Source organism: Euprymna scolopes, chromosome 2 (assembly GCF_053919585.1).
Source record: "Euprymna scolopes isolate OS-2025 chromosome 2, ASM5391958v1, whole genome shotgun sequence".
In the NCBI taxonomy this organism is placed as follows: domain Eukaryota; kingdom Metazoa; phylum Mollusca; class Cephalopoda; order Sepiida; family Sepiolidae; genus Euprymna; species Euprymna scolopes.
This window is the reverse complement of record NC_136483.1, coordinates 115147673-115174339: the sequence shown is the minus strand read 5'-3', so window position 1 is coordinate 115174339 and position 26667 is coordinate 115147673. Positions and strand designations below refer to the sequence as shown.

General features: G+C 32.8%; 1 protein-coding gene across 17 annotated transcripts in view; it reads left to right on the top strand.

The window, feature by feature from the left end:
* LOC145294259 (septin-7-like) overlaps positions 1-26667 on the top strand; it is a 541621-nt gene that overhangs the window by 309439 nt on the left and 205515 nt on the right. The window lies entirely within an intron of this gene.

The following is a 26667-nucleotide window of genomic DNA, read 5'->3' as shown; positions in this document are numbered from 1 at the left end:
ACAATTTAAAAATAAAATCGTTTCAAACAGGGCTTATTTGGAATATTTTTCTTAAGACCTTCACCCTGCAATATATGGGGTTATTCTGGGTTCGTTTAAACATCATGATTTGGCGGACCTAAAACAAGCTTTCCGCCCTTCGGACCTGAAAGAGCTTGACCCCCTGCCGTAAAATTATTTTTCACGTTTTCTTTTCTTTATTTTTTCTATGGATCATCGTCGATTAGACTCAATTTTCATATTAGCAGTAAAACTTTAAAAAATTTATTTAATGACTTTTAATGTGGGGCGATCACTTTTCAATTATAACGTTCTATTAAATTGATACCCCACTTTGCGGTCAATCAACACAACTCTCCTTATTAGTGTGTCACGTGTCCACTGTGGTGTAAAATGAAATTGCAATATGTAAAATTTATAAGAACGAAAAGAAATTGTAATAATTCAAACTGAAATGATTTATTAAAGGAGGGTATCAGTTTAATACAACATATAATTAAAAAGTTATTCTCCCCACGTTAAAAGCCATTAAATGAACTTAAAAATAAAAGGTGCTAGCGCTGTTTTTTAAATCCTATTTCCAAGTTTAATTAAAGTTTTGTTTTTTATTCAATTGTAAGGTTGAAGTATAGAATAGGTACAAAACACCCTCCCCATGTTAAAAATGGCTTTTTAAATAATGTTATTATTTACACTCTCTGCACTAGTACAAAAAAAAAAAAAAAAAAAAAAAAAAAAAAATTCCGCTATTATGAAAGTTAAGTCTGTTGACAATAATCCGCAGAAAAAAAAAATTTAAAAAAAAAACGTGAAAAGGAATTAATTTTACGAAGGGGGCAAGCTCGTTCAGGTCCGAAGGGGGGGGGACTCGTTCAGATCCGCCCAGGATTTTCCATTGAGCTCGCCTCAAGCTACCAGGAATATCACCTCCTAATTAAAGGAGAAGGTAATGATTGGAAGAGTGATCACGCCAAAACATATTGCGGTTCGATCTTGACTGAATAACCGCCTTGTGATACGTATTTTTAAGTTTCGAAAGGGAAAGGTCGAGTTATTATTTGATCTAACTCGCTCAGCGTTCTAATACGAGTTTTATTTGTGATCACTCACCAATAAAAACAGCTGAATGTCCCTTGATTCTAAGTGACGAGTCTCCCCCATATTTTCAGTTGTCTGTTTCTTTCAATCACTGTTGCAAATCGCTATACATCATTTTAACAGCCTTTTACCATTGATTTATTCTCGATTTCGGCCGTTAGTTTTCTCTGGAATTTGAGTGACAATAAGCCTCTTCAGAATTCCAGTACATTATCTGCGCTTTCCTCAGTATTTTCACGACCACTTTCTGTGATACCAACCGAAATATTGCTGTCACTAAGTAACTGGCCCCCTTTTTTTTTTCTATGTAGGGGATTGTCAAATTATGGGATTTTTCTAGTTTTATCTTTTGAATTTTAGAATAAGCTTTTTGTTAAAAAAAAAAAAAAAAAAAATACTAATTTTATTTTTTAATGAGTTGGTGCTGGAACAAAACATTGTTTTTAAGTGAAGTTTCTCTTAAAGTTTCAGGATACGGCAGGCAGGAAGCAGCTGAACCACTTATAATAGCAATCCAATAAACAGTCAACAACTTAAACAAATAAAAGTATACGAGGCTTTCCTCGTATACTTTTATCTTTTCATTATATCTCATTAATTATTTGTGCAATGTTTTTTTATGAGAAAAAATATAATCGAATTAGTGTTGAATTAAAAAAAAAGGGTTAATGATGACGTTCATATGAAAAGCTTTCATTATTTGATATATTTTATGATGTAAATTTCTAGTGAGAAACCTTATTTCTTTCTCTTTGAGTAAATGTGTGTGTGAAAATGGATAGTTATATTAAAGTATGTAATTGTAAATGCGTGTGTGTGTGTTTTGGTTTCATTTTACTTCAAAGTTCTCAAAAATAAAGGATCACTTTCTTATTTGAATATTTTATTAATATTCTCATTTACATCTCGATCAAACATTGAGTTTGTGAAGAAGTTGAAAACAGTTTTCATCTCCCCAATTGACCGTGTGTATATATATATATATATATATATATATATATATATATATATATATATATATATATTATAAATTTTCTATACCGTGGATAAATATTCAGTATTTTGGGTGAAACGAGTCTTTGTTTGTTTCTACTCAGTTTACATAGGGAGGGGGTTCTCGGTTTCCTCAATTTGTCTGTTCTCTTTAAAACAATATTTTGATAAATTGTATTTGTTTTTTAAACATTTCACCAATTGTTATGTCGCCCCCCCCTCCTCCATGTTCTATTGTAATTTTACCAGACATAATCGTTTTGCTGCATTTCATTTCCCAACATCCATAGAAACTTTTTCTTACCAAGAAATTTGAAAATATAAACTAATTTAAACTATTATATATTTAATTATTGGAATTCTTTTGAGATGAGAACTTTGAATTATTTTATTTATTTATTTGCGGACTATTATCATCTTTTTATAGTTGTTGCATGTACGACGTTTCAGCCAACTATTCCTCTGGCCTTCGTCACGTTGTTAACCGCGACGGGATAGGAATGCTGAATCTTTAAACTGTATCTTAATCATAATAGTCCACAAATGAATAAAATAATTAACAGTTCTTTTGTATTTTGCTAAAAAATGACCCAAACTTATTTTCTCTGCTTTATTTTTGCTGTCTGCTTCCTCTCCTTATTTGTAAGGCTATCTTCAATGTGAAAACATGCTTCCACCTTCTCTTGGGTTTTGCATATCTAAAGAAAATATAACATAACTAAGCACCATTTTAACTAAAAAATTCACATAATTTTCTACTCATTATTTATAGTTTAGATAAGCTTTTAAAACTGGCTCCAAATTTGTGGCTGAAGTGACCAACCACAATTTTACTAATTTTATTGCGGACTATTATCCTCATCTTCCATTAGTTGTTTCACAACGTTTCGGCCAACTATTCCTCTGGCTTTCATCAGGTGGTAACCGCGACAGATAGGAACTCTGAATCTCCTGACTGCATTCACTGCAATTACTGCAATTACATAGTTGTTGTCGTCTCACCACGTTTTGGCCAAGTAAGCCTTTGGCCAGCTTTGGGTAGGATTGAAACCGCTATCTTCAGGCAATTCTCACCTGGAACCATAGAGATTCAACGTCTCTATCAACTACGCCACAGGCCCCGAAGGGCGATCAAGGTTGAATTTTTTGGTCTTATAAATTCATGTTTTATTATTTGATCTTCCCTGGGTTCGTACCGAATGGTATATATTAGTCCACAATAAATAAAATTAATAAATAATACTCATCGTAATGAATTCCAATTAAAAAAAAAAATAAATAGACACAATTTTACTGTTAATCAGTTAAGTAGAACCAGAAATAAACAAAACCTGACACTCTAATAAAATGTAATGGTCATTTGATGAATTGACATGGAGTGGAACCAATGGATATGACTTATAAAAAAGGTGGAAACATGTTTTCACGTTGAAGATATTATATACATGCACATGTTTGCATAAATTATAAAATGTGTCCTAAAGTTGCTCTAGATTGTATCGTCAGTAGAATCCTATCCATTACATAATCAATTTTTTGGATCGCTAGACATACTAACTTCTAAGGTGATCCAATAGAAACTGATCAGATTCTCTGCAATCTGAAATTAAGGTTTCATGTGCCTTTGCACTTGTTTGTATGTGTCAAATTATTTTGTCAAAATTAAAATACGATAGACTATGGCGATTATTCACATTGAAGGGAAGAAAACGGATGTTTTTCATAAAAAATGTTTAATAGAAAGTTTAGTTTCTTTTTCTGTAAATTTGAAGATTTGTTCATCTAAGATTCACACTTTCTAATTACCAATGTTTATTAACTTATCAAAGAGAGAATTACCGATGTTTATTAACTTATCAAAGAGAGAATTACCGATGTTTATTAACTTATCAAAGAGAGAATTACCGATGTTTATTAACTTATCAAAGAGAGAATTACCAATGTTTATTAACTTATCAAAGAGAGAAAACATTTCGAGATATTCTATAACTAAAAATCTTGTGAATTACTCTTAGAAACGAACCCCCCCCTTAATAGATTCACTGATTTTGTGTGACATAGTCAGCATATCAGCTGTTGATCCTGCAGGATAAAATTCATATTGCTTGTTATTTAATAAGCTGTTTTAGTTGAAGTGTTTGGCAACTTTATTTATAAAGAAACCAAAATGCATTTTGATGTGATTATATTTTTAAAATATTTTTTAAATATTTTTTTTATTTTGGTTTTATTTCATTTACATTGAATTTTTCATTTCAATAAATCTGAAGTTGTCATAATTTGAATAAATGTTTTATACTTGAAGGTATAAACATTAAAGTTTTGTCAGATGTTTTGGTTTAAACAAAAAATAAACGAGTATATTGTTCTAATTAAACTTTATTTAAATAATTTGACTTTTCTCGTTTTATTTAAAAAAAGCATTTTTCACTCTAAGTTTTGAACGATTGTCGATGAAAAAGCAATTGCCAAACATATTTTATTTCTAGTTATCACTGGAAAATCACTAACAAATGCAACCGTGTGTGTATATATATATATATATATATATATATATATATATATATATATATATATATAAAATTTTAGCTTAATGATGTTTTAGATGGGAGGAGATTATTTTCTACAAATGTTTTTGTAACATTATCTTTCTTTCCATGCAAATGCACTCAATTCAATCAAGATACTAATCATATTGATTCAAGATTATGCGCTGTAAAATTAATATCACAATTCAACTAATAACCTGCTGTCAAACAGTGTATTATATTATGATTTCTAATTAAAGGTTGCGGTATTTTTTGTTCAATTATGTTAACACTCATTTAATGTAGGAAAATTTCTTTTGTTGTTTTCTCAAAATATTTTTAGTTTCGTTTAAGTTCAAAATGAACACAATGAAGAGGTTAATACCTTTCTCAAGTTTTATGTTCAATATGATTGGTAGTGAATGCTGAAAAAATCTGCATATAAAAAAAAAACAAATAAAATTAACACAAGCACATCTCTAAAGCTGATTTTTTTTGTTTGTGTCAGTGACCTTAATCGATAGTGTGATACAAATTAGTCTGTTCACATGCTTATCAATTTTTCCATACAGGTCTACTCATGAGACATGTTACAGAAGTTTGGAAATAATCTGGTTCATTAACAAACCATGATACTTTCTGAATTTGTGATTATAACTTATGTGATCACATCTAATACTTTTAAATCATAACTTGTTATGCTTCAAACTTTGTAATTTGCTTGTTTGATGAAAATTGAATGAATTCATGCCATCTCTTTCAATCAAAACAATATGCACATACTTATCTCCCTCTCTCTCATATGTATTTCCTCAGGTATCATTTCCTAGTGTTTTTGAATTTTCAGAATTTGTTTTTTCCTTCTTTGAAACAATTTGTTTCCTTTTTATACTTAACTTATGTGTAACCGTCTATATTTTAATTTTTCTGATGACTTGTGTGATGGCAGGGTCGGCTATATGCGCAATATAATACATGTAAGAGGCTTATGGAAAATGTCTGTGTATATAATTGTGGATCGACGTTTTAGATGATAACTCAAATGAAAATTTACATTATGCACCTAAGGCGATAACATCTTCATTGAAAATTATAACAATTTTGATTATTTTATGAGGAGTATATACCTTAAAAATGTATACTTTTTTATATTCACTTATATATATATATATATATATATATATATATATATGTCTTAGAAGTGTTTTTTTTATTTATTTAAACTTTAAAACTATATACAAAAAGTAAATAAAACTTTTTAGTTTTTTTGTTGGAAAATTATTTTGCCAGTAAGTCCATTAATCTCTTGCAATCGCTGAATCAATTTGCTTCTATGAATTCACAATAGTCGTCCTAATATTATTTCCTAATGTTATATAATATACTAGCAGGGATACCCGATGTTGCTCAGGACTGAATGATGATGATGAAATGTTTCACAATCCATTTTTTTTTTTTTTTTTTTTAAATCGATTGATTGCCTGCTCTAGTTGGAGACCCATTGTGATGCACCAGAAGTAAGCTTCACATACCACCTCGCAGTGACTTAATTCACAATATATTGTGGTCTACATTGCACTGTAAGGAACCTACTGTTGATTTTATAAAATTCTTTTTTATATATATAAAGGCTTAAATTTAAGTCTAAAATAAAAAAAAAAAAGTATCATGGTGCAATTGTGCTTTAAACAGAAACATTCATTTTGAATGCACCTCTGTCATATCAAAGAACCTACTGTTGATTTTATGTCGGGCCTTTCAGCTGTGTGATAATAAAACTTCTCAAATGCACTTGTGATGTTAGGCTGCATAAGATGTTAACTTTAGTTAAAATCACTCGTTCCTTCTTTCATCAGATTATTTCAATTATTGAAGACATTCCATATCCTAAGAACACTGTCATGCACATAAAGTACCTTTGTGTGAAATTTAATTAAAATCGGACCAGCCATTTTTGTGTCCATAGGGAATGAACACACATGCACGCCCGCAAAGTTACTTTGATATAATAGATGTATGTATATGTGTGTATGTATGTATATATATATATATATATATATATATATATATATATATATATATATATACACACACACACACACACACAAAACATTGGTAACTTACCATTTTGTTTATTAAATCCATCTGGTATTTTTTTTTTTTTTTTTTTTTACTTTTTAAAAGGCATGGTTTTAATATATTTCTTACTTATTCCAGGTCCTGGATATGACCTTAAACTATATCTGATGGTGGGGCCCCAGCTTGGGGGCTTTGGGGAGTGTGGAGCCACCCTTTAATTGCTATTGTTTCCAGGTCCACTCTGACCTGGAGTGGTAGTACCTGTTAAGGTCTCAACTATGGGTTAAATAGAAACAGACTTGAAAATATATATATATATATATATATATATATATATATATATATATATATATTCTATTAAAAAAATTTTCTTCCAAATAACTGGATTCGGTATTAAATAACCTGATATGGGTTAATATACCGTAAAACAACCAACCAACAATTACTTATTCCATATTATCATCCACAGTTTTGACTTTCCAATATGGCTGCACACGGCAATTTGAAACCTTAAGCTTGGTCAGTAGTTGCAATGTATTACGCTTACACCATCACACTTTCCAGAAAATTGTTTTCATATTTGTTTATATTACTAATTAAAAGACTTGATTATTAATTGCGATATTTTATAATAATTGGCAGTCGTTACCTTTAATAGAAAGCTAAACCTACAACCGAGAAACAAATGTAGTCCTATAGAAATAGGGAGAGAGAAAGGCTCATCTTTTTTTCTCTCTCTCTTCGTCTGCTGATTTTTATTTTAAGCTTAAAATTCTGACAAAAATATCATTTTTGTTTTTCTGCGGCAGAGAAATAAGAAAATTATCCATTTTGATACACCCCCCCCCCACCACCATATAAATCCAGCCATTTTGCTTAATTCCAATTCCTTGACTGCATCTTTTGTTAAGAATTTATAAATTCCTGAACCATTTTTGTGGACAGGGATTCTATCCCCAAAAGATACACTGGCTTACAGACCAGCAGGAAGCAGTGTGATGAGAATGATCTTTGCTTGGAGTGATTTTGTGTATTATACCAGCTGTGTATGGCCCCTTCAGCCTCCCTAGTGATGTAGCGCTCTGACTCATTTCTCCTTGGCATGCAAGGGACAGCATTACCAACAACACCTGTCATTCTGAGCAGGACTCCTTTACCCTCCCAGTGTGTTTGCATGATCTCACTCTCCTTTCATTTCTAGAATTTAACCCCCACCCCCTGCCTATCCTCTTCCAGTCAGCCTACAGTTGGTTCGAACAAAAGGTTTTCTGGCCATTTTCTGATAACCTCTAAATGCACTGATGAATATTTGCATCATTTATCTGGCTTCATCGGATTTTATTTTTTTTAATTTGTTTTTCTTTGGCCGGGGTTCTATTGTATTTGGTAAATGAAGTGTGTGTGTGTATTATCTCTATTTATAAAATTATAGGACCATCTCCTCTGTGTGTGTTTTAGATAGTAATGAGTCACCACTTATCAAGGCTAAAAGCCATTTGAAGATAATGGTCTATGAGATGGGTGATCAGTTGAATGATGAATGTTATGAGGATTGAAACTGATAATTGAGATAAACAAAATTGTATATCAGGATGATTTATGACAAATTTTTATTAGATTCAGAAATAACCATGTGTATATTGAAAGAATTTTTACTTATTCACCCTTCCGCAAGAATTAAGGACCACATGCATAGGTGCATCTCGGGTGGGAAGTTGTCGGTCAGTGAAACAGGGAATTCCAAAACTAAACTGTTCAAGGAAAGAAGCTATTAAGAGTAGAAACCTTTGTGGCATCTGGGAACCTCCACAGTGAAGGGGTGTGATTTTGTTGATTGTAGGATTGGTTAGGGTTATTTATGCTGAGTGAGCACATGCACAGTAAGTTTGTTGGAGCATATTCCATTGAAACACTTGTAAAATAAGCAGAAGGATGCAATGTTGTCATGGAACAAGCAGTGTAGCTCGATAGTGTGGAACCTATTAGATTAGAGGCTCTCTCTCTCTTTCTCTCTCTCTTTTTACCCTAAGAGGGAGAGACTCGTGGATGATGCAGCAGTCTAGATGTAGTAACAATGAGGCTATCTTTGTTGGTGTATCTTCTATGTATTTGTTCCAATTCACATTGCCTATGAATGTCAAGTCGAAGAGTTGAAATATTGAACTCTCAAATAAGGCTGCTTTTAGACATTATTTTTCATCTCAACATAGTTTTCATAATTATTCAATAAATTTTCATTTTTTTTTTTTTTTTACTATTAATCAAATATCCAATTTAAAAATTCAATAGCATAAATTAAAACCAACTTTTTTTGTGGGGGGGGGGGGCTCCTTCACATGTCTGAAATTGTCAATATTTTCCCCTCCTCTGCATTTGTTACATAATCAGCAATTTTTGTCAACCTGTTTGCTTAATATTTCCTGTGACTCTTGGCTTATTTGTGATTTTTATGAGTTTAAAAGAAAAAACACTTAAAAGTATGCATTTAAAAAAAAGAAACATGAAAATAAAGGACTTCCGACAATGCCAGGTAATATGTGAGAAAATATATTCTTAAACATGTGCTTGTCATGGAATTTGTCATGGAAGAAGAATTTGAGGGAAGAGTCCTGTTGTGACACTTCCATATGCTGCAGATTATCCAAAGACGCAAAGATAAAAAATAACCGCAGGTTTCCAATATAGAGGCCTCCTTGGAATTTTCTGCCATGTTCGCTCTGCTGAAGCATCCATAACAATATCCTAAAGTAAAAAGTGATGGGTTGTCATGATTCAAGATATACTACAGGCTCTAAGAAAAAAGCTGGTTCAATCCTATCCTGGTGAATGCAGTTTCAATAACGCTGTTAGGTTTGTTGGTTTGTTTGACAGCATATTAACCCTTTCTGGATTATTTAGTGCAGAAGTATGTTACATGTTGTAAATACTTCATGGTATGCGATGGATTGAACATATTTTGCTATTTTACACATAGCTGGTAGGAAATTGTGGGCTCATATATTTCTCAGCAGTAATAGTTTGCAAATATAACAATTGATCCAACAGAACTTCAACTTTTCTGTGAATATCAACTTCAGGGGGAAACTGCCATTCAGCATTATTTCAAAACAATGATCGCATAAAAACAATTATAGTCAGTGTTTTTTTTTCAAAATGAAACTAGGCAAATGAAACTAGCTGATGACTCGTTTACAATAATCTTGTTTTGACAGAAAATAATCTGAAAAGGGTTGATAGTCAGAAAACACAAACCAATCAAAATGGTTTCTCTCGATGTGTTCCTTTAATACTCTTTAATAGGAGAGGATGGTGATATAGGAGCAGGACAAATTTTCAACGATATTGCATTCCACTTTCCCCACTTCATTTTCTTTTCATTATTAACATTTTTCTTTTTGTAATTGATAAACTCTGAATGAAAAACAATTCCCTCGCCCCTTTTCTCGCTCTCTTTCTCATGGGCGCACACACTCAAAAGTTTTCCTTGCCTGTTTATGCAACCATATTCTTTATTCGTCTTGTGCAAAATATGGTTAGCATTCTTTGAGAAGCGAGGCTCGATTTGGAAACTAATTTAATGCTTTGCTTGATATCTTAATCAAATGTCAAATGGTGCTCCCCCCACCACCACCACTACTTATAACCCCACCCTTTCTTTATCAGTCTTTTAGTCATTTGGTATCTAAAGGAATTAATTTTTTTTTCCTCATTCACTCCACCAATAAATTTGAATGAGTAAGAATCACTAATGTTTAAAGAGACTATAATTATTTTATTTTTAAGATAGAGATTTTTCTTTGGATTTTTTTTTCCAAATCATTGTAAAATGTTTCCTTTGAATTTTCTTAATTCATATTTTTGATTGTTTGAATTAAAGAGAAAAAACACTTATTGTTTAACTGTTTTTTCTTGAAAATCTCGTACTATTTAATTGCTATTTTTACCTTTCCTTCCATCATTCTCGTTTCTATTTTTGCCATCATGCATGCATATGAAAACATTGATGCAAAATAATCTGTTGAAAGTAATCATTTTTTTAAGCATTGATACAAGATAATCACTCTGAGGAAACTGTCATTAAAGTTATATTCATGCTTGATTAAATCGTGCTTTCTTTCAAAATTTAATTTTGATTTAATTTTTACTTTTTTTTTTCATCTATTTAAAATTTTAATTCTTAATTCTTCAAAAATGCAATTTTATTTATTTAGCACTTACCTTTTTTTTTTCATTCAAGAAAGCCAAAGAATGGAACTAATGATAGTCTACAAAATTAGAGTATAAAGATTTAATCACACTCACTAAGACGGTTTTATACACTGGGAATTGAATATCTAATTATTTTTTAAACATCACGGAAATAAAAGAATGAGCTTTCCCTTTGAATTTAAGATTAAAAAAAACTATTTCCAAATTTAATTTTCTTCAAATTCTTGCATCTGATAAAAAAAAAAAATAGAAGGTAATTTCCTTAAGATTGTTCAACTTGTATTTAGATTCAAATTAAAAGATTAGGTTTAATTATAGAATTCTTTTTTTTTTTCTACTTTATAAATTTTAATTTAATTCAATCTTATTTTATAGGGTAGTGATTCCAGGATAACATTCCCATCTTAGATTCTGCTGAAATATAACTATAAGTACCTAAAACATTTCTAAAGTTCTAGCTCTAACTAATTCTTGAAATTGCATTTTGATCTTCTGGATGTGCTATTTTGCAGACAGTTGTCTTATTTTTAAATCTTCATATCATTTGTAAAATGTTTCATTTTTCCTTTTCCTTTATTATAAGATCCAAATTTTAAATACATTTTCTGAAGTGATTTTTTTTTTTTTCTCTTCATGGAATTTTGTCTCCATCCAATGTGTCTATCTTTTGTATCTATATTTTTCTTACTGTTTACATTTATTTTTTTACTCCTCACTTTAAAAAACTAAAATTAAAATGTTTATCTTCACTTCTTGATCACTGTTTCTAATCAAACCATGGATTTTCCATAAATTCTTATAAACCTTAAAATGAACTCTATTTACGATATGAACATATCTGTTTAGTAATGAAAGAATAATCAAAATGATTTTCTGAATGAGTGTAGGGTTACTGCTAGATTGGTAGTGTGCGTTGCTTTTAAGCGATTCATTCATGCTCAACATAAATAACTTCACAATTTTTAAAATTTTCTTTAGTCGAAGCATTTATCGTTCCCTTCGGGGTGGCACAAAAATATGAACGTTTCCAGATGGGATTCCATAGTTTCTGATAACTCTTTTATACGAAAATAAATGAAAAACCATCTGTAACATTTAAAGAAACATTTCTACCAAGTTTCAAATTAAGTTGTCCCATGTTAAAATGTGAATACAATATGGTGAACTTCATCTACACTGACATTATTATAGATGAATTAGTGTTTATATGAAACTAGCCTGGGTGCCTGCCGTTGCCCGGGTGTTTGGAGGTGTGTTAAGCAAAAAAAAAAAAAAGTGGTAGTAGGCAGGCAGGCTCGAATCCTTACCGCGAAGGAGAGGGAAAAAATGGGGGAAAATGTGACATCTTTGCCATTGTGTCCATCGCCAAACCGGAAGTAGCACCGGAAGTAGCGAAGGTTTAAATTAAGGCTAGTCTATCGAAAAGAGGGGATGACTTTCAAAAATATTGTCGAAAAAAGCGACCCATCCTTGTAGAAAAATGCACAGTTGAGGGTGAAGGAATTAATGTTTTTAGCCAATTTTTCCATATTTGTCATCCAAAGGGTCGAGCTTCAAAACGATACCAATCTCGTGAAAATCCGTCGCCTCTGTCAAAAGTTTTAGGCATACATACAAACATACATACATACATTTAAACAGACAGGTGAGATTTATATTATAGATAATAGCTGTATTGCAAAACGGGGTTGGAGAGTTAGAAGTTGAACTACCTACCTCCTAAGATTCAAAAAAATTATATTTGAAAGTTTCGAATATTCGGACCGTTCATTCTTTGAGATTCAAAATTCTGACTCCAATTCCTAGCATTTTTATACATTTGATTCAGCCTTCAAAAAAATCTTCATCTATATAATCCTGTTGCTCAGGATTCTTTTTACTTTTAAATCTGTTTTTTGCTTGAATTTTTTTATAAATTTTTTTTTGGGGATTAATTATTTAATGGAGAAATGTCAGTAAAAAAAAAAAAAATTCTGAAATGTAGAAATTTAAATACCATAGTTTAGATTTCCCCCCCCCCACACACACACCCGACAAAAAGAGGGTGGATCTGTAAATTCACTCTTGTCTGTTCGTCCGTTTGTCTGTCCGCACTTTTCTCAATAACTATGCCTTGAAATTTTTCACAAACATTAAACATGATATGAGTAAAAAAAAAAAAAAAAAAGTAACTGAACGTATTTTCCGGGAAAACTCCGGTTGCCTCCCTAGGGGTGCCTTTCGGGTTAAAATGGCTAAAAATTGATGCCTTGGATTTTTATAAAACTTTCTGGAAAACTGATTTCTATATACTTTTGGTTGTCTATACCTCACGATAACTCGAGTGTACCCCAGGGGCTTTTTTAGGGCTAATGAAAACACCCCATTTTGGGGACTATTTTACCATATTTATCCCAAATTTTATGTGTATGTCTATTTAGCAGTTTTGCATGGTGCTGAACTCGAATTTAAATATGTTAAGACCTTAGAGACTTTGGGGAGTTAAATGGGGGAGGGGGCAAATGATGGACTTAGTCATTTCTCTTTTTGCATGGTGCAGAACACAAATTTAAATATGGTAAGGCCTAAAACTGTACCCTTTGTTCATTTTCACCAGGATTTGACATCCCCTGGGGACTTTTGGAGCTAAATGGGAGAAGGGGGGGAGCAAGTGCTTAACTTAGTTATTTTTTATGCCTCGTTCACTGTGCACTCACGGGGGACCATGCTTGCTTCACTTGTTTCTTTTAAAAACAAAATAGACATGCTGTGAAATAATATATTTTTAAAATAACTGTTGCATGCTGGTCCCTTTTCCTCCCCTCTTTAAATAGAATTTTCTTAGTTACATTAATAGAATTGTTTAAAGTTATAACATAACTTTTTTTAAAGTTTCACAATGTTTTTAAATTTTACTTCCTAGACTAACGGATGAATCTGTAACAGCGTTCACCTTGGTCATCTCATCTGTTTATTTTCGATTTCTATAATTATAAAAAATGGAACAACATTGCCTTATAGCAAGCACTTTTCGCCTGCCGGACAAGATCAAATTTTTTCACACACACACACACATACACACATTCACACATACACACATTCACACATACACACATTCACACATACACACATTCACACATACACACACACACACACACACACACCTGTTTATAAATTGTAAATATGTTTTTGACTCTTAAACGCTGGGGATTTATTAGTTAGATTAAGATCCATAGAGTGAATGAGGTATTTTGGTAAATGTTGCCAGTCAAGAGTAAGACTCCAAAGTCTACATTTATTACTTTTAATCACTTTAGTCACAAAGACCCTGAACCCTTCCCCTCCCCAATCTCTTGTAGGGCCTTGTGCCTAATTTTGTTGTTTAAGAATCTTTTGTTTTTTACTTAATTGTATTTTCAAAAATTTTAAAAGCAATAAAATATATAAACAAGATCAAAGTGTAGTATCTGTTCTTCAGATGCTGCACTCTTAATTTCTTGTTCTGTCAGTGGAGGAGAAATCCTTCACAACTGAGACGATTTTTATTTTTGTTCCTTTTCTTCACGTTAAAAAACGATCCTGGTATCTAACTCTGTCCCGTGGGGACGCATTGTAAATAGGAACATTGCATTTGCAGTTTAAATGATGTCCAATGTAAATACAAAAACCATTATGTTGTAAAAAGCCTTTATATGAAATTAATAAAACCATTGGATATTTTGTAAAAATTTCACTTGAAGAAATTGTTTAATATAGGGCTTTCTTTTCAGTTGCATCGCCAGACACATCCGTCACAAATATCGTATAGATGTGTACGTGTGATATGTAAAGTGTGTATGTATGGTTTCAGTAGTTTGTAAAATCACAATACACAATCCTATTTTAAGTGGCGGCACATTTTTTTTTTTTTTTTTTTTGTTTATTTAGTAATTTCTTTGTTTCTTATTTTTCCTGTTCCCAACTTCCTTAAAAGGCTTTTTATTTTTATTTTTTCATATACTTTATATTTTTGTTTTTCTAACAATGAATAGACAGATTGTTTTTGCTTTTTAAGTATGGAAAATTGAAACGTAAGTTTTCTGGCTTTTATTTTTTTCTGAAAAAAACAAAAACAAAAAAAACAAATAAAAATAACAAAAAAAAGTTAGCATGATTTGCACAAAACAAGGCAATACCTATAACAGGCCTGGAAGCTGATCAACTGGGATTTACGACAGTGGAGACCTACAAGGTGTTAGGAAAATCAATGCCATAATTTAAAAATTATTAACTATTATATAAAAGGCAAAATGGGCGTGAGCGTTTGTGTATGTTCACGTTCACGAAAGGCTTCTCGCGGCGGTTAGATTCCGGGAGAAGTTTTCTTATACTTTCTAGATCGTAAGATCTCAGATTTGCAAACGGACATTGTCTCTATCTTTTTTGTTTTTGATCGAGTTTTAAAAAAATTCCCTCATTTCGAGTGTTTGTCTTTTTCGTATAAGTAAAGTGAAACTAATCGAATGCTGGCGCCACCTCCCGGCCTTTGCCCAGGTTGTATCTATTCTGTATTTGGTCCCTTGTCAATGTAGGGGAAACCCTTCATACCGAGAAAATTATTATTTATTTGGATGCTGGCAGAGTTCCCCCTTTTTGGGGGTGAGCTGGTTTTCCCCAACATCGTGGGGGAAACAAATAAAAAAAATGGCAGAAAGTAGTAAGCTTAACTGGCCTCTGGCCAGATGTAAAAAGCAACGTTCATTTCTGTGCATGCATGATTCTTAATTAACACTCATTGATTTCAGTATCTACTATGGCGTAATGGTTAGCAAGGGAGACTAATTACCCTACGTTTTCGAGTTCGATCCCACCTATCTTTTTTTTTTTTTTATTTCGTCTTTGTGCCAATATCTTCCATCCGGGCAAAAGTTGATTACCAACTCTTTTTCACATTCTTTTCCTCCTTCGCAGTACGGGTTGGAGCCTGTCTGCCTACTACCACTTTAAAAAAAATTTTTTATCAACATACACCTCCAATGCCGGGTACCACTGCTAGTATATGTATATAGGTCTAACTATAATCAAGGGTGACTCTATGGTTCCCTTTTCATTAGCTGGTACATCTAGATGCAAAGGAGGGTGCCACTCCATTCCCAGGATTACTTCATGTGCCCTTGACCCTCCTCTTATAATGCTGAGTTTTTAGCAAGCGGGAATCAAGTACATTTTTAAAGTTTTTGGTATGACCTGACTGAGGATTGAATCCTGGGTCTCCTGACCGGTCTACGAGAAAACTTACTATTATGCCAACCAGACCATTATAAGGGTAGGATACAGGGCAAGTGGAATAATTCTGTGAATGGAGTGACACCCTCTTCTACACTTCGGTATAGCAGCTTATGAAAAGGAAGCCTTCGGGTCACTTTCGTCTATAGTATATATATGTCTAGACACACTGTGTTTCTGAATGACATTGAAATGAATACCAATCATATACACCGTGTGATAGTGCAATGTTATTTCTACAGATGAGATGAACACTAGTCTGAGTGCCATGATCAGCAGGGGCTCCCTTGATAACCAACATGGGGGATGTGATTAGCATCCTGTGAATGTTGGCCCTTATTTCAAATTAGCGGGGGTGCCCAGCGTTGCCTGGGTGTTTGTAGGTGTAAAAGAAATTAAAAAAATTTTTTTTTCGTAGGCTCAAACCCAAATCCTGTGGGGCATCGGCGAAAAAAAAAAAAGCGTGATAATTTACCTTGACGCTATGAAGGCAGCGGAATAAGAATGGATGAAATTAAATGATTAACAGTTAATTGACAGGTGTGTAAATTAAATAAGGCCAAACATCACGCCATAGCGGAAAGAAATCTCACACTTAATTTTGGCTGCGAGGCAGTTTATTTTAGTTTCTCCAAGTTGTTGGGGGAAAACCAGCTCCCCATAAAAAATGGGAGTGTCCAAATGAACAGCAATTGTCTGATATGACAGTTTTCACTGCATTGATCAAACCTGATTTGTTTTCTGGACGCCTTTACATCATCAGTTTCACTTTATTTATACAAAAAAGCCGAACAAACATGCGACACAACAGAATCGCATCAATTTTATAAAAGTCAATCAAAATAAATCTAGACACGACACCCCTTCGCGAATTGTACATATTATGATCTAGGGGTGTATAAACAGTTCTAAGAAATAGTAACCCCCACCGGAGAACCCCTGCAAAAACAAGCCTTTGCTGGACATACTTTTGCCTTTTCTATATGTAGATAACAGAACACGGCAAAATACAAGTATGTAAATATGATCAACACAAACCAGAAACCACAGAAAGGAGAGTAGAAAGTGGATTTGCTTTCGACGGACTTGTAATTCTTGCTTCACTTCTTTTGTCCTTTTAGTCCTCATTTTCCATCAGGGGCAAAGAATTGATAAAGGAGGAATAATTGTTTTCTAGGTTGGAATCTTTTCATCACAATTATCATTAACTGGCTTGAAGTATCTTTTTTTTCTTTTTTAGTTTCTTATATCAAGTGGCTTCATACCTTGTCTGAAGCAATTTCTATATTAAAAAAAAAATTGAACTACAAGAAAATTAAATTTGTAATGAAGTACTATTACAAGAACAATTTCCACACAAAGAATTACATTTAAAGAACATAATCTTGAAGTTATACCATCGATTCTCTAAACACTGTATAATACGGAAACTTGTATATTTCGTTTAATTGTTGCTGTACACATTGAATGTTTTATATGAAAGTATCGGCAGCATGAGATACGAGGATGTAAATAAAGAAAAAAAGTAGAATGAGGGGAAAAGGAGTAAAAAAACAAAAAAAAAAACAAGGCACAATGTAATAACGTCGGTCGTCTATTAAATGAAAATGACTACGATAATTCTTTTTAGCCTTGTTAGAAATAACCAGTAATTAGTTAATTAGGAATTATGTCCATTACGAAAATAACTAACAATTGACTTATTTCCATTAATGCAAATATACAAAGAAAGAATAAAAAATATAACCATATTATATTGTGCAAAAACGAAGTCTACAAAAATCACTATATTTCACACAAATTAGGAACATTTTTAAATGATACGAGATGACCTGTGACCCGTTGGTACATTTGTATATATGTGTATACATTGAATGTCCTGAATCATTTGTGAAGGTAAATCGATATTTTAAAAGTACATTTATTTATTTAAGAGTTTATGAGACATGTATCAAATTTTAAGAAATTGTACAGCTATTGACAAAATATTAATTACATTATTCTTTACATGTTTTCCGTTATAAACAAAAACTTTAACATTTTGCTGCCTTTGACCTTGTCTCAATCTTTATAATAATAATAATAATGTTTTTTTTTGGGGTGTGATTGAAGTTAAAATGAAAATGTACTGCCTGTATTGGTATTGAACTCACAACCTCTAAATTATGAGACTTGTGTTTAATACATTTCTTTATCTCCTTCTCCCAATTCTTCTCGACTCATTTGCACATTCTAATACATTCAGTGTGCTTGGGTTTGATTACCCAAGCAAAATTTTTAGATAATGTTCCAGAAATAATGAATATTGTGTGGCCCAAACATTACCTCGTCTTTGTAGGGAGGGAGATATTTTCAAGCTGTGTGAAATTTTTGTATTTGGAAATCTAAGCAATGCAATTAAAAACATAGACTGATACCTAAGGAAAACTTTATTTTAAATCGTATATCAGTTTTCACAGACTCAAATTTTCTGAATTTATGTCCCTGATTAAATATGAGAAAGAAACTCCAGAAAGAAACTTGATTTTAGAATACTTGAAAATTAAGTGAATTATTTTGTAAATTTGAACAACTGTAGGAGGAAATATAAGATTTAAAAAGGGGGGGGGGGCTCAAAACTAGTGATTTTTTTTTTTAAATTTTTTTTTTTTTTATTCATCCTAAAACTATGTATATTGCCATTAAAACATAATGGGTTACTGTGGTTATGGACAAGATTTATAGGGAATATCCTAAGTGGGGAATTATGTAGCAAAACGTTTGTTCACATTACATTTAAATTTCTGCATGTTGGTACAGTTGGGAAAGCAGAGAGAAAATTTCAAAGGTAAGTAATCTGGGGAAAGAAGCTGTTAGTCACAAGTTTTCCAACTTCTCAGTGTAGACAGCGATGAGGGTATTTTACTAGTTGCGTTGGTCGAAGGTATTTACGTTGAAGGGAACTAATTCATCTGAGCATATTCTGTGGAAATACTTATTAAATAAAGACAGATGCAAAATTGTAACGATTCAGTTGGAGATTCCTAGACAGTGTAAGACTTATTGCATTAGACTATTTTTTGCACACTGAGAGAGAAACTAGTGGATGTTGCACCAGACGTTGCAGCAATATCCATGCATGATCATTCTATAGAATGGTTCTATAGAAATATAAGATACAGAAGTTTCTAGCTCGGTAGAGGGAGCCAAGCTTCTTTGCAGTATTGCATGTATTTATTTCTATTTGTAATGCTTGTGAATGTTAAGCTGAGGAGTTCAAATGTTAATCTTGGTGCAACTGTAGCAATTGATGATTGGAAAAGTCTGTCTGCATCATGAAGGAATTTTAAGGGTTTTTTTTTTTTTTTTTCAACCAAAACAAAAGCAATAATTTGGAAATTTTCCAAATGTACATCTTTTTATATGTAGAAAAGTAATATAAATCATACAAAATTGATAATTGTGAATGTATTCGTGTTTCCGCATTTTTTTTTTTTTTTTTTTTTTTTTTTTTTTTAATTATGTGGTGTTTGTAGTATAAGTGGTGCAATTTAAAACTTTACCTTTCTTAAAAACAAAAATAAAAAAGAAGTAGCACCCTAAGGACAATTTTTCAGGTTTTAGTGATGGTGTGCTGTATTGGATTTTAAGGAAATTTTGTGCTGAAAAATATTTTAGAAATATTTTACTTCATTTGCTATGCAACCATGATGGCAAAAAACATGACTTGATATTTTTAAGGGCATTGTAGCAATAAATATAACAATTTTGCTCTTTCTGCAGCAGTCTAAATCCATCCCATGTTAAGTGTGACCTGTCAACATGGCATGCTATGTTCAAGTTCCATCAGGTCTATTGAGTTAGTATTCTTGAAAAAGGTCTTTTCTTCACTTGTTATAAATAAAATAATGGGGTAGATTAAACTCAAAAACTTTAGTAGGGCAACTGGTTGAGACAAAAAACAATCTTTTTGTCCCAGTTGTAAAATCTCAAGTACTAACATCCTATTCATCAAATTAAAAACAAAGTATTTCTTCTATTTTGTTTTTCAAGTAGGGTATAGATTTGTTTCTAATTAAAATGTCTACATAAACTTTTAAACATTAACACACCAAGGTTCATGCTAATAACTCCCCTCCCCTCCCAGCCGGTCTCCATCCCTTCTTTGCTTTCACATGCTCCTGACTATTTAATATTCACTCAAGAAACATGTAGTCAAGGAGTATGCACCACCACCACCACCACCACCATTGTCTATCTGCTGCTCATTTATGCACTAATACTGTTTGGAAAGATACAGATTAGCAATTTTCTCTCAGCAATTGGTAAATTAGTAACACACATTCAATTGATTGCATATAATAAGTATTGTTGTAGCATTGCTGAGATGTCCTTTTCGATTCCAACAATTCTTTTACTTTCCCAGGAAAATCAGCTGGTTAAATTTCTCTTAAGTGCAGTGTTGATGTGGCAGTCGAAGTATTTTATCTTTTTATTTTAAATTTTTTGTCCATATATCAAGGCCTAGAGGCCACTCGAGGATAAGCGTTGATGTGTGTCCTGTAGTCATTGGGACAGTTGTGTAATAATCGTTTGCAGAAGTAATTTGGTATAATTAAATCATTTACGAGGACAGCTGAACAAGAACTTGTTTATATTGGACTTGAAGATAATGATATTGTAGTCAGCTGGAAAGCAGACCAGCAAAACAGTTCTACAGCTGGACAGTTCTAAGGAAGAAGCTTTGTTCATGGAATCCATGTTTAGGTTTAAGCAACGATAGAGTTGTGAGAATTTATTGATATTAATTTTGGCTAGACAGGTGTTTTTTGTGAAGGATTTGTAAGGGGAATCATAGATCGGAGCACAGTCGAACACTTGCTATGAAAATAGTGATAGCAGGGACAGACTCACAACATATCTTGTGGGAAAGAGGCTGCAGAGAAGAGAAAAGGGCATCGCCTACTAGATTATGAAGTATATTTTGAACTCTGTCAAGGCAAGATAGGGTGCTCCATCATTGTCGTTTTCTCAATAAGTGCTTTGGTAAACATTATTAATGAAGACATCACAAATGCACTTTGGTTTTTAAAATCTTTTTTGGATATTTTTTTTTTTTTTTTTTTTTTGTAATATACATAAAACGCTTAGCCCCCTCTCTTCTGAGACTGTAGCAGCTATTAAAGCCCAACTGCTCTCTTACTCTCTCTCTCTCTCTGTTCAAAGAAAATCTTTACCCATTTCCACGTCAGCTTAGCAACTTTCTGTTACTGTGATGTCATTAGCAAGACAAATAGCTGTTACTTACCAGTCTCTTATCTTCCTATATTTTTGCATTAAATAACCTAAAATTGTTAGATATGCTATAAAACGGACAGGCCTAATCAATGAAACATTTTTAATAACTATTGTGTTTTGGCATTAACTCTTTTAAGGTGGTGGGGGGTATTGTGTGCCGGAAATCTGACAAATCAAACCAATCTGCTGCAAGGATTTCTCCAACGTTTCAGCTATCAAACTTTTCAGTTATCCTTGTCATAGTTAATAACGTTATGGCAGTTTCAATTTATACATTTTATTGACCCATTAGGGTGCGCAAATGTTGTTTAGAACTACGTCAAGAATTTTGTGCAACCCTAATGTTGTACCTATTTACTATGCCTCCCCACGGGACAGAGTTAGACACCAGGGTCGTTTTTTAACGTGGAGAAAAGGTACAAAAATAAAAATTGTCTCAGTCGTGAAGAATTTCTCCTCCACCGAAAGAGAACAAGAAAATGAAGTGCAGCATCTGAAGAACAGATACTCAGAGGTTTTGCAAGTGGTTTGATTTAAACTCATATGAATGCTAGGAGTCAGTCGAGTCAGCTGACAATTTGAATACTGTATATTTTGAAATAAATTGATAGAATTGTAAGATTCTAGAAATCTGAGTCTAATCTTAACTGTCATGGTTGTAACAGTTTATCAAAAACATTGAAATTCGGTTAACGATTAGGTTTGTTAGTTTTTGTAACATAAGGAGAAATAAGAAAAAGATGTATCATTTTTGGTTTAGCTGTAAAATTACTATTGTCTGTAATGCTATATCAATCTCAAGATGACAGAATAATCGAAAATGCCGTTTCTGATTAAAAAAAGAAAAAAAGAAAAAAAAATGTAATGGATACGAAGCCACTTGATGTAAGGAGCTAAAAAAAAAAAACTACTGCAAGGTAAAAATCAGTTAATAAGTGTTAGATTGATAGATTTCTGCCCAGAAAACAGTAATTGTTCTCCCTTTGTCAGAAACAGTGCAAAATAAGGGAGTTACGGCACTGCTGAAACTAAACCCAAGATCCACTTTCTACTCTCATAACGGGCATGAGAGATTTGAGCAAAGTGTAGTATATATTCTGATACTATACTCCATGCTTTCTATTCACAGTTAATGAAAAAGGAAACCCTTCTAGCCTGGGGAATTTTGTTCCCCTCCAATCTAAAATATTCTTTTTGGGAGCTAGATTTTCCTCCCAATAAAAACCGATCTTATGTCAAAGTGTGCCCTTGTGGAAAAGCAAGTAAATAGGTACTTGTATAGATATGTTTGGACACATCTAAATGTGTTCACTCAATATTGTGGAAACACTATTTTCCAGCCGACTGAACCATTAGTAGATACATGTGCATGGACACATCTGAAATGATATGCATTTGTGTAATCTTGAGTCGAGATGAAAAAACTGCTTCAAAATAAAGTGGGACGAACTGAAAAGTTGCCTCTCTTGGAAATGTGAGGAGTCCTCTAAAAAATAAAATGTCCAAGAACTGAAATATTCTGATAAAAATCAGGGTAGGAAGTAAAAACAGTTGCAAAGAAAACAAAGATTGAAGAAAATGAGAGAAAAGGAGAAAAAATGAATAAAAAAAAAAGTTAGGAGTGCCTAAAGCTAAGATTTATTTACCTCACATTCTGAATGGTGTGTGTGTGTTCGGGGGGGGGGGCCTTCACTCCTCGATAAGTAAAGCTTTAGTCTATGTGGCATAAATTGATGCACTGCCTTTACCTCTTTTTGACTCTAGCATGACCTGACTAAAATATAAGTCAGGAGGAAAGGATAAGGGTATTAATATCCCCCTCTCTCTCTCACACACACACACACACACACACACACACACACACACACACACACACACACAATCAAAGAGGCACAGAAAGAGTAAAAACAGGCAGGATATTTTTTTTTCCAAGTTTACTTAAGGGAGGAGATCCCTACCCCTCCTGCCAAACATTTTATACAGTTCTAGAAATCCAGAATTACCAGAAACTTATTTTTTGTGGTGGAAAAACTGTGATAGCTGTACTCTTTAAAAAATTGAAACATGTGAACTGAAAAAGCAAAATTGTATAATTAACTGAAGGATCCCATCAATGTTGAATCTAGGATTCGACAGATATAGTTCCTGAACTGTCATCTTAGCTTCAACCTCTGTCCCATCGATGAAATGTTGCATCCCTCTGCCTGTTTTACAAGTATTTTAATGGTGGATGCTCTGACAAACTACAACCCCTTGTACCCCGTCAAAGTAAATATCCCCGTCCTCAAATAAACCCGACAAGCAGCAAAGTCCCACCTCCTACACAGTAGAGATCCCTAAAGTTAAGAAAGCCTTCTACTCTATTAAGTTTCTTCCTCAGAACTGCTAGAATTTCCTACCGGGTTCTTGCTTCCTAAACTGTACTGACATGCAGAAGTTCAAGTGTAATGTGAACAGACATCTTGCTGTTCAACTCCCTACATAATATCCTTGTAACTTATGTCCCTGATAGTAGCCCCCTACATTAAAGTGGCATTGTGCGTTGTTTGGGGTGAAAATGTAATTAAAAATATAAAATAACTAAATGAACAACTCCCGGAGTTAAATATGGCTTAAATAAATTAATTTAATTTTAAATAAAGTGAGAAAACAAAAAAACAACTCCCACAAAAGAGATAACTTTTCTAAAGAAATAAAGAGGAGATTATTCCAACTGAATTGGTTTCGGATTGAAAAGTGATTTTAGATGGGAAATGCTATCTCAAATTTTAAACATGGCAGACTAAGGTAGAAGCTGCTTAGATGCATCTCAAAGAATATGCTTCAGTCTAATATGTGCATATAAATTCTTTTCATTTTTTAATTAGCGTTACAAAATTAGTTGAGCCATTTAAAGGATGCAAGAACATATCTTAAATCTTGGAGAGGCGCTCATTTAATGATCAAACAAGTGCAGGATATCGATTTTTTATTTTCATCTCTACATTTGTAATTCTTTGTTAGTATCCCCACTCCGGAATCTTTAGATAAAGTTGGATGTTTACATATTTATGTTTGTGTGGGGGAAACTTGATTATCAATTTTAAAACATGGCTGCTTGGTAATAACTATATTGAGTTTAGTTTTATGCAAAATGTGGTTGGGAGCCCTGTGTGAAATGTTAGATACTTGTACTTTTGATGTAATTTTGACAATAAGTATTAGACATGAATTTATAGACTTTCTTCGAATTCAAATTCTTTGGGGTATTTTAAATGGTTGCTAGAGGGCATACTATGGCCACAACCACCCATTTGAAGGTTCAGATATTTCCAATTAAGCAAGATTATTTGAAATTCTTAAAATCATTAAGTATTTATACATTTTTCTAGAACAAAATTATGCAATGGATTTTGAAATAAGGATTTGTACAATATGTATCTTTATTTTAATCTTTGTAAAGACTCATAAAAGTGATGTGAAATGATTTTATTAAGTACTGCATACTCATCCTGGGCTTATATTCTGCTTGTATAAACATGAAACTTGAAGATATGTAAAAACATTTTATATTATTTATATACCATATAACATTTATTTATATACCATCCTCGACGGTCAAACGTCTAAACAATATGATATAAATGCGGGAGTACCTCAGGGGTCTATCTTTGGACCTTTATTATTCCTGATATTCATAAATGACCTCCCTGATAAAATTGTTTCGGAGATGGGTATATTTGCTGATGACACCACTCTCTATAACGTGCATGAGGGGAAAACAAATGAACACATATCTAAGGAAATGGCAGAAACACTAGAGGATGACCTCCAATCTGTAGTGGAATGGGGACAAAAATGGGTGGTCACATTCAATGCTGCCAAGACTAAGCTTGTTTCCTTCAGTAACTACAAGAAACCTCCTCTCCCACCAATAGCAATGGCCAAGAACACACTGCCTGAAAGTACTTCTTTTAAACTCCTCGGCCTAACGTTTACAGGGAACTTGAACTGAAATATATACATTGAGAGCATTGCCAAGGCTGCTGCAAGGAAGGTTGGCTCCTTCTACCGTGCTAGAAGAATACTTACATCTGAAAGTATCCTATACCTCTATAAGACCACCATTCGCCCATGTATGGAGTACTGTTGTCACATTTGGGTTGGTGCATCTGCTGCTTGTCTCTCACTCCTGGACAGGGTTCAAAAGAGAGCCACCAACCTGATAGGTCCTGAACTATCATCTAGGATTCAGCCTCTGTCCCATTGACGAAATGTTGCATCCCTTTGCCTGTTTTATAAATATTTTAATGGTGAATGCTCTGATGAACTGCAAGCACTTGTACCTCCTCGACGTGACTATCCCCGACAAACCCGGTAAGCAAATAAGTCCCATCCCTTTACAGTAGAGATCCCTAGGTGTAAGAAAACCTTTTACTCCAATAGTTTCTTCCCCAGAACTGCAAGTCTTTGGAACTCCCTTCAGGGATTCTGCTTTCCCAACTGTACTGATATGCAGAAGTTCAAGTGTAATGTGAACAAACATCTTGCTGCTACTCATCTCCCTTCATAATGCCCCCCGCAAATTATGTCCCCGATAGTAGCCCCCTACTTCAAAGTTGCACTGTGCCTTATTTGGGGTGAAAATTGAATTTAAAAAAAAAAAAAAAAAAAAAAAAAATACCAATAAAGTTTTTTGTTGTTTTTGTTTTTTTTTCTTGTTCCAACATTGATAATAAAGGCCTACTTTTTCTATTTAACAATTATTAAAAACAAACTTTTTAATATACTCAGTCATGGTTATGGGAGGGAGTACATGAAGGGAAACTAATTTGCATATTCCTTTTAGAAAATGAGCGTTAATTCATTTTTTTATATATATATATATATATATATATATATACTTCCTTATTTAATGATTGGTTTCATTTCACTATTATGCTAAATTCTATTTATGCACAGGTTCTACATACTGCATAATTGAGTAGAATTTAAGATAACAACGTTCTAGCACACGGATATATATATATATAGTTATGAAAATATATATATATAAGTTATGAAAATATATATGGCAATTAAGCTATTCTCAAGAATGAAACGCAGAATATTCTGTGTAGCTTAATTGACATATTTTTATAACTTACTACCTAGCTCTACTTATGCATTGAGTACTGTTAAATACTGAAAATTTATGCATAAAATTATATCTTTGTATATTTGTGATTAAATGTAGTCATGTATATGAAAAGTGATCTTG